At 33.0% G+C, this 11,538-nt stretch overlaps 1 long non-coding RNA gene across 12 annotated transcripts in view; it reads right to left on the bottom strand.

The window, feature by feature from the left end:
• LOC126724197 (uncharacterized) overlaps nucleotides 1–11,538 on the bottom strand; it is a 116,130-nt gene continuing 104,592 nt past the window's right edge. For 3 of the 12 annotated variants that reach the window (XR_007654727.1, XR_007654731.1, XR_007654732.1), the window contains 11 exons: nucleotides 5,752–5,831; nucleotides 5,385–5,502; nucleotides 5,174–5,268; nucleotides 2,928–3,019; nucleotides 2,709–2,799; nucleotides 2,524–2,565; nucleotides 2,352–2,433; nucleotides 1,776–1,981; nucleotides 819–940; nucleotides 673–727; nucleotides 1–505 (listed from right to left, as the gene is read on the bottom strand). This is a non-coding gene — a long non-coding RNA (uncharacterized LOC126724197). Of the gene's footprint in view, nucleotides 506–672; nucleotides 746–818; nucleotides 941–1,775; nucleotides 1,982–2,351; nucleotides 2,434–2,523; nucleotides 2,566–2,708; nucleotides 2,800–2,927; nucleotides 3,020–4,068; nucleotides 4,235–5,173; nucleotides 5,269–5,384; nucleotides 5,503–5,751; nucleotides 5,832–6,139; nucleotides 6,217–7,838; nucleotides 8,067–8,760; nucleotides 8,955–9,079; nucleotides 9,156–9,258; nucleotides 9,335–9,519; nucleotides 9,607–11,538 lie in introns of those variants that run through there. The other 9 variants (XR_007654722.1, XR_007654701.1, XR_007654720.1 and 6 more) reach the window with 6 other exon arrangements.

Below are 11,538 nucleotides of genomic sequence, written 5' to 3'. Positions count from 1 at the left end.
TTGATTTGCTAAAATTTCTCCAGCTTGTAGACATGTAGAATTTCTTTCCAAAGTTTCCATTCGCATAAGGAAAAAAAAACACACTAAAAACATTAATTGGCATACAAGCACAAAGGGTACCCGAGTTATAATTGCAAAAGGAACCCAACAAGTTGATCCACTAAAACCTAACAACAAAGTTGGCCACCCAGATTATGATATTTGAAGAAGCAATGAAATATTTGATAGCCTAGATGACAACAGATTTCAACATGTTGAGAATTGCAAATTCAGCATTCCGGATGAAAGAACTAGATCTACTTAATTGTCCTCGTTTCTCTTCCAAAACTGTTGAAGAGGACAAAACTGAGCAGTCCAAATCATTATGTGATCTTTAACAGCTTCTTTGTGATAGCTAGATTCAAGAATGATGTAAAAAATTTCCCTTCGTCTGTTTAGTGTTACATAGTCTCCATTCGATAACCATTCAAAGGGGAACTACATGGCCATATAATCGCTGACATCCCTAACAAATAATAACAAAAGAGAGAGAAATATGTTATTGTCTTCAAATACCTGTAGATATGGTTATGCATTAACCAATAATAAATAAATAAATCTAAACTGAAAAATCCAAATAATTAAAATATAAAGAAACTGACAAATTTACCACAAAGAAACATGGAGGCTCACCTCTTTATAGAAAAAGGAGTTATGAGACCAATTGCAATCTTAGTTGAACCGACATCTGTAGAGAAAACAATAGCTAAAATATCATATTAAATACTGACCAATTTCCGTAGACTTTTATCATTTTGCTCAAAAATATTGTAGTTTACCTCTATTTGCCACTTCACTAACCTAAAACAATGGCTCTCCTTAAGACATTGAGGCAAATAGTCCGCAAAATGAGGATAGAGGCTCTTACTATCTTAACTAAACATAATGTAGCAGTCATCAACTGAAAAAATAAAAAAGAAATAAATCAACAAGAGCTTCAAGAGATAATCTATGACTATGCTGACCAAAATAAGAACAGTTAAACAACACCATTCTAATAAGTGAACAACTCTAGTAAACATTCATGCAAAGGATGAATCTCTTGCTTAAGTCAATGTAATGGGAAGTTTGTGAGAGTAAGGTCAGGAGGCGAGACAGGAAAAAAGAGAAAAAGGAGAGTGAACTATTCAAGACAATTAAATCACAATGGTACTAGTATAGTAAATGAAGAAGAAAATAAGTGGACATTGTATTATGATGTTTTCTCTTGTCATTAGATTTTGTTATTAAATAGAAATAAACATTTGACATTTCACCATTGCACTTGGGAATTTTTCCTGCCTTCTTCAAGGAAGTATGAAATAGAACTACCTGAAGCTGGGGGGAAAATAATAAAAGGAAGGAAAAAAAAAACAAAAAAAAACAGATGTAAATTTTTCTCTAAAGACTAAGTATTAGAGATTTAAAAATACTCTAAACCTAGCAGGTAGAACTTTACCAGTAGAATTTTCAGGGTTTATATCAAGCTTTAAAATAAATAAAATTTGTGAATATCAAACTCTAGGGCAAAAAAAATGTGAATAAAAGAATAAATAACCAAACACAAGGTTGACCTTAAGTAAAGCAGTTTGTACCATACATAAGGCAATGGACAACCTTAAGAAATTTTGAAGGCAAACACTCATACTTCTAGTAGTAAGAACTAAGAATCAAAAAATCTAGGAAGGGCAAAAAATCCTCACTAAATGCAGGGCAAAATTCATGTCCCTGGAACATAAGCATTCTCATCAATATACCTTGCGGGGCGGCAGGAGAGGGAAGTAGACCCTAGAACATAAGCATTCTCATCAATTTATCTTCAATTGTTGTGAGAAATATGTAAGTTCCATTCCAGCGCAATTGCACGTTCTCATGGCTTCTGTAAGTTTGCTTGTACAGAGCATATGGTAGGACAAAGCTTTGGTCATCAACTCTGCCTTGATTAATAATTTCACAATATCACCTATGAAGGAAATTCCAAGATTCTCCAATAAGAACGATAATTAATAGGAGAAATTAGGTAAAAAAAACAAGGTATTTCATCTAAATGGCAGTCAACCAGGGACACAGTGACTTCCATCCAAACTGCAAAAGAGAACCAATATTATTGGGAAACTGATACTATAATATGAAACACACACTTAGCATCTGCACAAAAAGGAATCCATTGCATGTGTATAAAAGTCTCAGGTTCATGTAAGTGTTTGTGATAAACATATATGTAATTGCCCATGACTTTAAATATTGTGGTATCCTAAGCAGTCTTAAAAAGAATTGAAAGACTACTTCAAGGATGACTAAAACCAAGCTAATGTAGAGATAACAGCACTTACCAAAGAGGTTCTTTGTTGTGGAAGTCTCAAAAGCCTCCTCAATGGAGCAAGCACAAATTTGCCCTGTACTTGAAATTGCAAACTGAAAAACAAATATTAAAATTTGTAAGACATTTGCAGATTATGTCACACATTCATTCTTTTAATGTAAGAAATGGGTTTAGTCACCTACTTGTACATAGCAATGAGCTCCATGCTGCACAAAAAGAGAAAGCTACAAAATTAAGAACTCACGTATTAAAAACTATTATTGTTACAAAAATCATGTTGCAAGAAAAATTTTGAATAGTCAAAACAGTTTGTTACAAAAATGATCATGAGTATAAAATTAATAAAAGGAAGTGAGAGGTGTATTACTCAATCTACTGAAAGATGATACTTGATTTTTGTAGAACCATCATTGAAAATCCTTTTGGTTTCAATGCCACACTCTCCTCTGTACAATCATCTAAACACATAATTTATAAATTCAAAAAAAATTGAAAGCTCTTGAAAGAGAAAAACGGAAAGAGAGCACAACTTATCAAGATAGGTGCGTCAATAATGTATGAGGCAGAAGTTGAAGGATTTAAGAACCTGTGCAGCTTATGGGGTGAGATCCTTCTGGACCAGGTTAGAATATTTGGAGCACCTCTTATGATCCATTACTGCCTCCTCAATTTACGCTTCTGTTAGTTTGAGAAAGAAAAATTGGCAATGTATTCATCACACTCTTTAGAAACATGAAATTACGACATGATTTAAGCTAAATAATTGAATAAAGAAAATTAAATCTCTTGTATACATCCGATGTAGTAGAGTTGTGTCACTTTTTGTGCTTTTTTAACAAAAGTCTTACTTAAGAAAATTAAATCTCTTGTACACATGATCGAAACATTTTTTGCTATTCTTGCTCTTTCTCTCCAATCAAATGAAGCATAAAGTTAAAAAGTCCTACCTATCAAAAATAAAGTTAAAAAGTCCCTCTATTCGGACTACCAGTGACATGTAAATTTTTCTATTTGCAGAGTACTAGATAGTTACTCTATTCAGCCTACCAGTGACATGTAAAATTTTAAGCACATATTTTCAAATTATCCTAACAGGAAAATGGAGAGACACTTTGATATTGGGTAACACTTTTTTCCTGGCAGAAAACCACTGGATCATTCCCACCCACTTCTATTAATCCAGCACGTAATGCCCCATACTCCAAAGTGGGGGCTGCATGCTGGCCCGCTCTTCTTTGAAGTGATTAGAGAAATGAACAAAAAAGCATATTGAAAAATAAATTTTGAGCGAGGTTTTCGAAAGACAAGGAGGAAATGATGGAAGTAAGAGATGGTGTAGCTCATTATCATCGTTTGAATTCCTCCACAATCCCTTTAGATCTGGGCAATTCAATAATGTAAGAGAAGATAAGGATGGGAAGAATGGTGTTTCTGAACAAGAAGTAGAGGAACCATCCAACACGTTACTAACACTCTCTTCATCTGATATGTATTCAAGTGCTTCCATTTCAAATTATTAATTACAAAAACTACCAAGCGCTTTTCTACTTCACTAATGAGCTTTTCCTTTCAATCAATGTAATGCTAATCTCAGCTTTACGTGGGGATTATGCGTATCGTTATCATGCCAAACACACATACATGCATGAGTTTTACCCAATCGAGATCCGACACATCATTGAGCTTTGAGAGTTAGGTTTTCTTTTTTTTTCTTTTTTTGTTTGGTCTCTCGCCTCCCTCATTTACCACCAAGTTGAGAAGCAACTTTTCACCCAGAATGTGAGACAAATACTATTAAAAAATCTATTACATATCCCAAATACTTCCTAGATACTTAAAAATAAAAAAGATTTGGAGTTATGAGTCAGGTTGCATGCTTAGTGGAACTGTCATCTGTAGGGGAAACAATAGCTAAAATATCATATTAAATATTGACCAATTTCCATAGACTTTTATCATTTTTCTCAAAAATGTTACAGCTTACCTCTATTTGCCTTTCTATTACACCCAAAACAATGGCTCAAGACATTGAGGCAAATATTATGCAAAATGAGGACAAAGGCTCTTACCATCTTAACTACAAAACATAATGCAGCTGTTATCAACAAGGAAGAAAAATAAATAAATCAATAAGACAAGCATGAGATAATCTATGGCTATGCTGACCAAGCTGAGAGCAGTTAAATAAAACAATTCTCATTGGATATTGTTGTTGAGCAGAAATACACATTTGACATTTCAGCATTGCACTTATAATTTTTTTTTTTTCCTGAAACATAACTACTTGAATCTGAAAACTAATATTAAAAGGAGTAAATTTTGCTCTAAAGAAAAAGTATCTGTGATTTAAAAATACTACAAGCCTAGCTAGCAGTAGCAGGTAGAACTTTACCAGAAGAATATCATGGATTAAATCAAGCTTTAAAATGTGTAAAATTTGTGAATATCAAGCTCTAGGGCAAAAAAAAATGTAAAAAATAAATTGTAAAAACTATTCACAAAGATGACCTTCAGTCAAGCAGTTAAAACCATATATGAGACAATGGACAACCTACCCTTCAGAAATTTTGAAGGCATTCACTCATACTTCAATTGGTAAGAATCTAAAATCTAGGAAGGGCATAACATCCTGACTAAATACAGGGAAAAATTCATATGACCCTAGAACATAAGCATTCTCAACAACAAAACCCCCATCAGCAGGGGGCAGGGGAGGGAAGTTGAGCTCTTCTAGAGTTCTGTTTCTTACAGTTGAATTTAATTTCAATTGTTGTGAGGAATTTGAAAGTACCATACCAGTTTTTATTTTAATCCAAATGCATGTTTGCATACCTTCTGAAAACTTGCTTGTAAAGAGCATATGGTTCAACAAAGCTCTGGTCACCATATCTTCCATGATGAACAACTTCACCAAGCGGCTTTATCACCTATGAGGGAGATTCCAAGATTGTCCAATAAGAACAAAAATTAATAGGAAAATTCAGGTAAGAAAACAAGGAATTTCATCTAAATGGAAGTCATCAAGGGACATAATCTTTCTCACCCTAATTCTAGTCCCTTATGGAAAATGCTCCCTTTCCCTTTTCTCTAAAATACATAGATATGGATCATCTTCACACTTCACACTCACTTCAAATACGACACAGTGACTTCCATCCACACTGCAAAACAGAACGAATATTATTGGGGAACTAAGACTAGAACATGAAACATACACCTAGCATCTGCACAAAAGGGAATCCATTGCATGTGTATAAAAGTTTCAAGTTAATGTAAGTGTTTTTGGACTCTCATATATGCAATTGCCCATGGCTTGGAATATTGTACCATCCTTATCAACCTTAAGAAGAATTGAAAGACTACTTCAAGGATGAGCAAAATGATGCTAATGTAGGGATAACAGCACTTACCAAAGAGGTTCTTTGTTGTGGAAGTCCCAAAAGCCATCAATGGAGCAAGCATAAATTTGCCCTGCACTTGAAATTGACAACTGAAAAACAAATATATAACTTTTAAGACTTGCAGATTGTGTTCCACACTCATTCTTTTAAATGTAAGATTAAATGGGATTAGTTACCTACTTGTACACAACAATGAGCTCCAGACAACACAAAAAAAGAAAACAACAAAATTAAGAATTCATCTGTTAAAAACTATAAAAAATTAAAAATTCACCTGCTAAAAAATATTATTGTTACAAAAATAATTTTGCAAGAAATGTTTTGAGAAGACAAAACTGTTTATTACAAAAATTATCATAAATATGAAACTAAAGTAAGAAAGTGAGAGGCGTATTACTCAATCTATTGAAAGTTGATGCTTGATTTTTGTAGAACCATCTTTGAAAATCCTTTTGGTTTCAATGCCACACCCCTCTGTTTATATATAAAAACAAATAATTTAGAAATTCAATAAAATGGTGCTCTTGAAAGAGAACAACTTAAAGAGAGCACAACTGATCAAGATGTGGTTCAATAAATATATGAGGTAGAGGTCGAAGGATGTAAGAACCTGTGCAGCTAATGGGGTGAGATCCTTTTGGACCTGGTTAGAATATTTGGGGCACCAGCAATCTTTTGATCCATTATTTGAGAAAGAAAAATAGGCAAAGTATTCATCACACATTTTGGAAATACAAAATTTCCACATGATTTGTGCTAAATAATAAAATTTCCACATGATTTTTGCTATTCTTGATCTTTCTTGCCAATTGAATGAAGCATAAAGTTAAGTTATCCCTAGAATTTTGCGACTTTAAACTCTAAAGCATATGGTGCTTTTGATGCACGCTAAGCTATAGAAAATAAAATTGAGGAAAAAAAGGAGTTATTCTGTGAAATCTTCTCAAGGACTACATTCAAGGTGAAAATTAGTGACCCTTTTTTAGTAAAATATTAAGGATAGCTAACATGGATAATAGCTCCAAGCTATTTCTCTAAGCATTTTATTCAGGATTCACCCCTTTGAACAATTGTAACTCAAGGTCAAGAAGTGCCAGACATCACTTGGTCTTTTTTTTTTTTTTTTTGAGAAGGACATCACTTGGTCTATATATTGCATAATACGGAAACGAAATGCAAACACCTATCAACTAAGTATGAGATACAATTCTGTAGAAAAGAAGAAAATGAAAGGACATGGAGATATCAGATGCAGAATAAAAGTACAATAGAAGAGAGTGCAATCCAGTCATGAAATGGAATATATATCACTGCCTTGGTAAAGGATTTTAGTATGCATATGATGAATAGTATCAATACTTGAGCCCTATAGTTTAGTGTCACAATTCATTCTACAAATGAAATGACGTAGTTAGAATTTTATTACAAATATTTTTTTTAAAAGACCCTTGAAGAGATAAATAAAGAGAGGGGAAAAAAAAGGAACAAAATTACATTTGATAATTTGTGAAGGGTGCAACTTAATTAGTATACTACAAAATCATATGTATATTTCTTCAACAAAAAGATGTTAATCTATTGGCACTAGCGCCCTTCCTTTGAATTGATTAATTATTTAGTGGTCCTTAATTTTAGCATTCAGATCACAAAAAAGGTTGACATACAGAACTAGTCTAAAATGCGTAATTGCACACACAATATGGATCTCTTAATATTCAAACAGAAACATCTTAAAAAAAGAAAGTGTAAAAAAATTAGAAACAACTTCCGCTCATTTTTGTAAGAAAACGCATGTCTTTAGTATTATAAAAGAGTATACTTCAGGGCAAGTTCTAGAGAGTAGGACTGTATCAAGCTACCCCTCCCTTGGTGAGATTAGTACTAGATAATAACCCTTAAATATTTAAAAACCCCAAAAACATATAGAACTGGCCAATTAAACCATTAATTTATTAAATGTGTGGCACAATGTATTTAATTCACCATTCTAAATGATCTACAAGAAAATTTTTCATATTGGTTCCTATATAATGTTTTGGCTATTGGCACAAAAATGATAAGTTAAGCATAGTTCAAAGGCTAAAATTACTCCTTACCTCTGCATTGCTTTGCAGTGAATTACTCCATCTTTGGGATATTTAATCAAACTGCTTCTCTTACCAGTCATGTCTCAACCATCCTTACTCGTTCTACCTCTCTATAGCTTAAAAGTTCCATGTACACTATCCCCCATACTCGTGTGGGGGCCCTGCATGTTGGTCTCCTCTTCTTGCATTGATTAATGAAAAGAACATGTGCAATGTTGCCCAATATTCAAACAGAGTCTGTACGACAAAAATTAAAAGAACCAAAGGGGCTTTAGGAGGTAGACAAGTAGACAAAACACCAACCTCAAAGAAAATGAAAAGTTCCTAAGTTTGGATGCTGCTTTGAGCATTAATAACCCACCATAGAACAATACATAAGGAAGTAAAAAAAACAAGGGTATTCTGAAATCTGTTAGATAATTTACCATTAGATTTGTGCATGTCCAGACACACTAGACTAAATAAACCGACTAGACTCTATCTCATTTTATACTTTTGACTTAAATGAATTCTCCAGAAACATTTGGAAAATGAACAAATTATTCAGCCTTAGTGTCTCAACCCATAAACTACATAATTCATTAGTTGTTTACCAATTACCCAATGACATTGTGCAAATCAATTTCTAGTATATGTAAGATCATGTTTAAGCATATATATAAAGAAAATAATTGACCAAATAGAATCCATTTAATAAGACAACTCTTGCATTGTTAGCTGGCATGGTAGACACTCCCCTCAAGTAGTAAAAGTTTCTCTATTTTTGCAGTTGTCAGCGAAGCAACCAAGTACATCACCATTGAGTCAATCGTAGGTACAAAGATATAAACTCTATCTGTTCTGTGCAACAGCAGGCCTTTGAACATACAGAAAGGAAACAAAATAGAAAGAGATTTCCCTAAATATTAAAAGAAAGAGAGAAGATGATTACCATCGAGTCCACTACTTGTTACACGATTTCTGGGCAAGAAAGTTTTGAACAGGGCAGGTTCTTGAATTTTGTCTCAATGGTCAAAATTCAAGAAGAAAGGGCCACGGCTTTAGCAGAGAGAGAAAGTGCCAAATTATCAACCAATGGAAAAACCAAACGTTCTTAAATTTGGGTTTTGTTTTGAGCAGAACAACCTATTATATAAAAATGGACACAGTAAGAAAAATAATAGCATCCTCTAATCTTAATTGGTATTCAAGCAAAAAGACAAACCTTAATTGGTAATTTTCAATTGAGTAAAAGATAAAAATTCAATCACCTTTGAATTTCTGCATGAGTGAACAAATTAGACTCATTTGGTCATTCTCTCATTCTTCTCTCACTTCAATGTCAGTCTTCACATCGGCAATTCAACACGTGAGGAAGAAAATAAAGTACTAGTAAGCAAATATATGCTGGAAACTTTTATACCCAAAAAAAAATTAACCACCAAAATACCGGTTTAGTAAGCTAATTCCAGCCGTGTTAGCTGCCTGGTTAAGTGCTCCTAAGTTCTAAGAAATTTGCTATGATTCTGCAATTATGAACAGGCAACCATATATGTCATTTTATTAACACAAGTTTAGATGAAAAGATATAAATCATTATGATAAAAGAATAAATGATAGAACAGTTATCCTTTTTTATTCTCCTAATAGATTGAAGAAATCATGCGTCTTATTGAAGATTTGATGGGAAAAAAGGGAAACAAATGATTACCACCGAGTTCTTGACTTGTCGCACAATTGCAGTTTTTGAATAGGGTCCAAATTTTGCACCCAAGCTTGTTCTTTGCCTCAGTTGGTTCTGCATCAAAAATCAAATGACTAAGAAGTTCTCCAAAATATGATAAACCTCAAATTGCATCAAGAAGAAGGGCATTTGTATATGATTGTCCATGAAAAATTGGAATTAAAAGATAGACACATACCTGAATAAATTGTTTTCAACAGATTCCAATAATCCACTTGCAATTCTGGGACATGCTGCACAATTGCAAGGCTTAAAAGTTTTGAGAAAGGTCTGAATTTTAAGTTCTACATGAAAACTAAAAAGTCCAATGCCTGATAAGTTCTCCAAGATAAATCAAAACAAGATTATTGGTGATGGTTTCTTCATTAAAAGTCAAATACCTGAAGTGGTTAAATATGCCATCAGATTCCAACTTCAATCCAATATTCTCTCCTACTCATGTTTGTTTGGACCCCATTGATTAAAAAAAAAACAGATGTTCTGCAGCCTCAAGTTTACAGGGACTTCACAACCAAATGCAGCAAGGACTATGGCTTCAGGAAGCAGAGAAAGTGACAAAATAAGAAGCACTTGAAAAACCAAAAGTTCTTAAACTTGAGTGTAACTTAGTAATTAACAACCTATTGCTCAAGAAAAGGGGGGAAAGTAAGCAAAATGAGGGATCTTCAAGTCTTAGTTAGTATTCAAGTAATAAAAAAATTGATTAGTAATTTTTATTGGCAGTAATATATATAATAAAAAAATCAATCCAATCTAACAATGAATTGTACATGAGAAAACAAATTAGACCCTTCTCTAGTACTTGCATACACAGTATTATTTACACACATGATGGAAGTGTTATGAATCATTTGTTTTTGCACAAGAAATCTAACATATAAAAACAGTTAAGAAGAAAGAAAATTGAAAGCACCTATGGTTTTGTTCAAAATGTTTAACATTTAATAGGAAGTATTTAAATTATTAGGAGATAAGAAAATACCTGCAAAATAAGATAATTCCTGCAATGTTAGTTGTTAGATTAAGTCCTCCATTGGAAGCGAACAAACCCACTCTAATTCTAACTCAAGCTCTGCAATAATTAAGAAGCAACCATACACACATCATATTATCAACATGCTCTTAGTTACGAAGATATAAATTATTAGAATTAAATGATTTTTTTTTTTTTTTAAAGGGATGGATTACATTATCCTAATTTTTGTTGTTCAATTAACAGATTATAGACAAGAAAAAGAAAAAAGATTGAAAAGAATGAAGCTGAATAGTTTTAGTTGTTCAAAATATAAAAACCCTAAAAAAACCAGTAGTTGAATTTGAATTTGGGATCATAAAAGATAGATGGATAGATGCATACCTGAATAATTGCTTTTCTTGTTGGATTATTTGGGACAATCTTCCCTGTTTGCTTTGAAGCCATAAGAGGGGACAACCATCAATACTCCGCACTTTCAAAGAGGTGATATCAGGAATCAGGGGCATGGAAGTCAGGTTAGGGCAATCCCAAATCTGTAATGTCGAAAGAGAAGGAGGAAATGATGGAAGTAAGAGATGGTGTGACTCATTATCATCATCATTTGAATTCCTCCCCCATCCCTTCAGTTTTGGGCATTTATATATTGTGAGAAAAGATAAGGATGGGAAGAATGGTGTTTTTGAAGAAGAAGAAGAAGGATGGGAAGAATGTTCTACAGCCTCAAGTTTACAGGGACTTCACAACCAAATGCAAAAAGGACTATGGCTTTAGGAGGCAGAGAAAGTGACAAAATAACAAGCACTTGAAAAACCAAAAGTTCTTAAACTTGAGTGTAGCTTAGTAATTAACAACATATTATTCAAAAAAAGGGGGGGAAGTAAGCAAAATGAGGGATCTTCAAGTCTTAGTTAGTATTCAAGTAATAAAAAAATTAATTAGTAATTTTTATTGGAAGTAATATATATAATAAAAAAATCAATCCAATCTAACAATGAATTGTACAGGACTAA

Source organism: Quercus robur, chromosome 4 (genome assembly GCF_932294415.1).
Source record: "Quercus robur chromosome 4, dhQueRobu3.1, whole genome shotgun sequence".
NCBI lineage: Eukaryota > Viridiplantae > Streptophyta > Magnoliopsida > Fagales > Fagaceae > Quercus > Quercus robur.
Note: the sequence above shows the minus strand (reverse complement) of the source record. Positions and strands in the feature narration are given on the sequence as shown.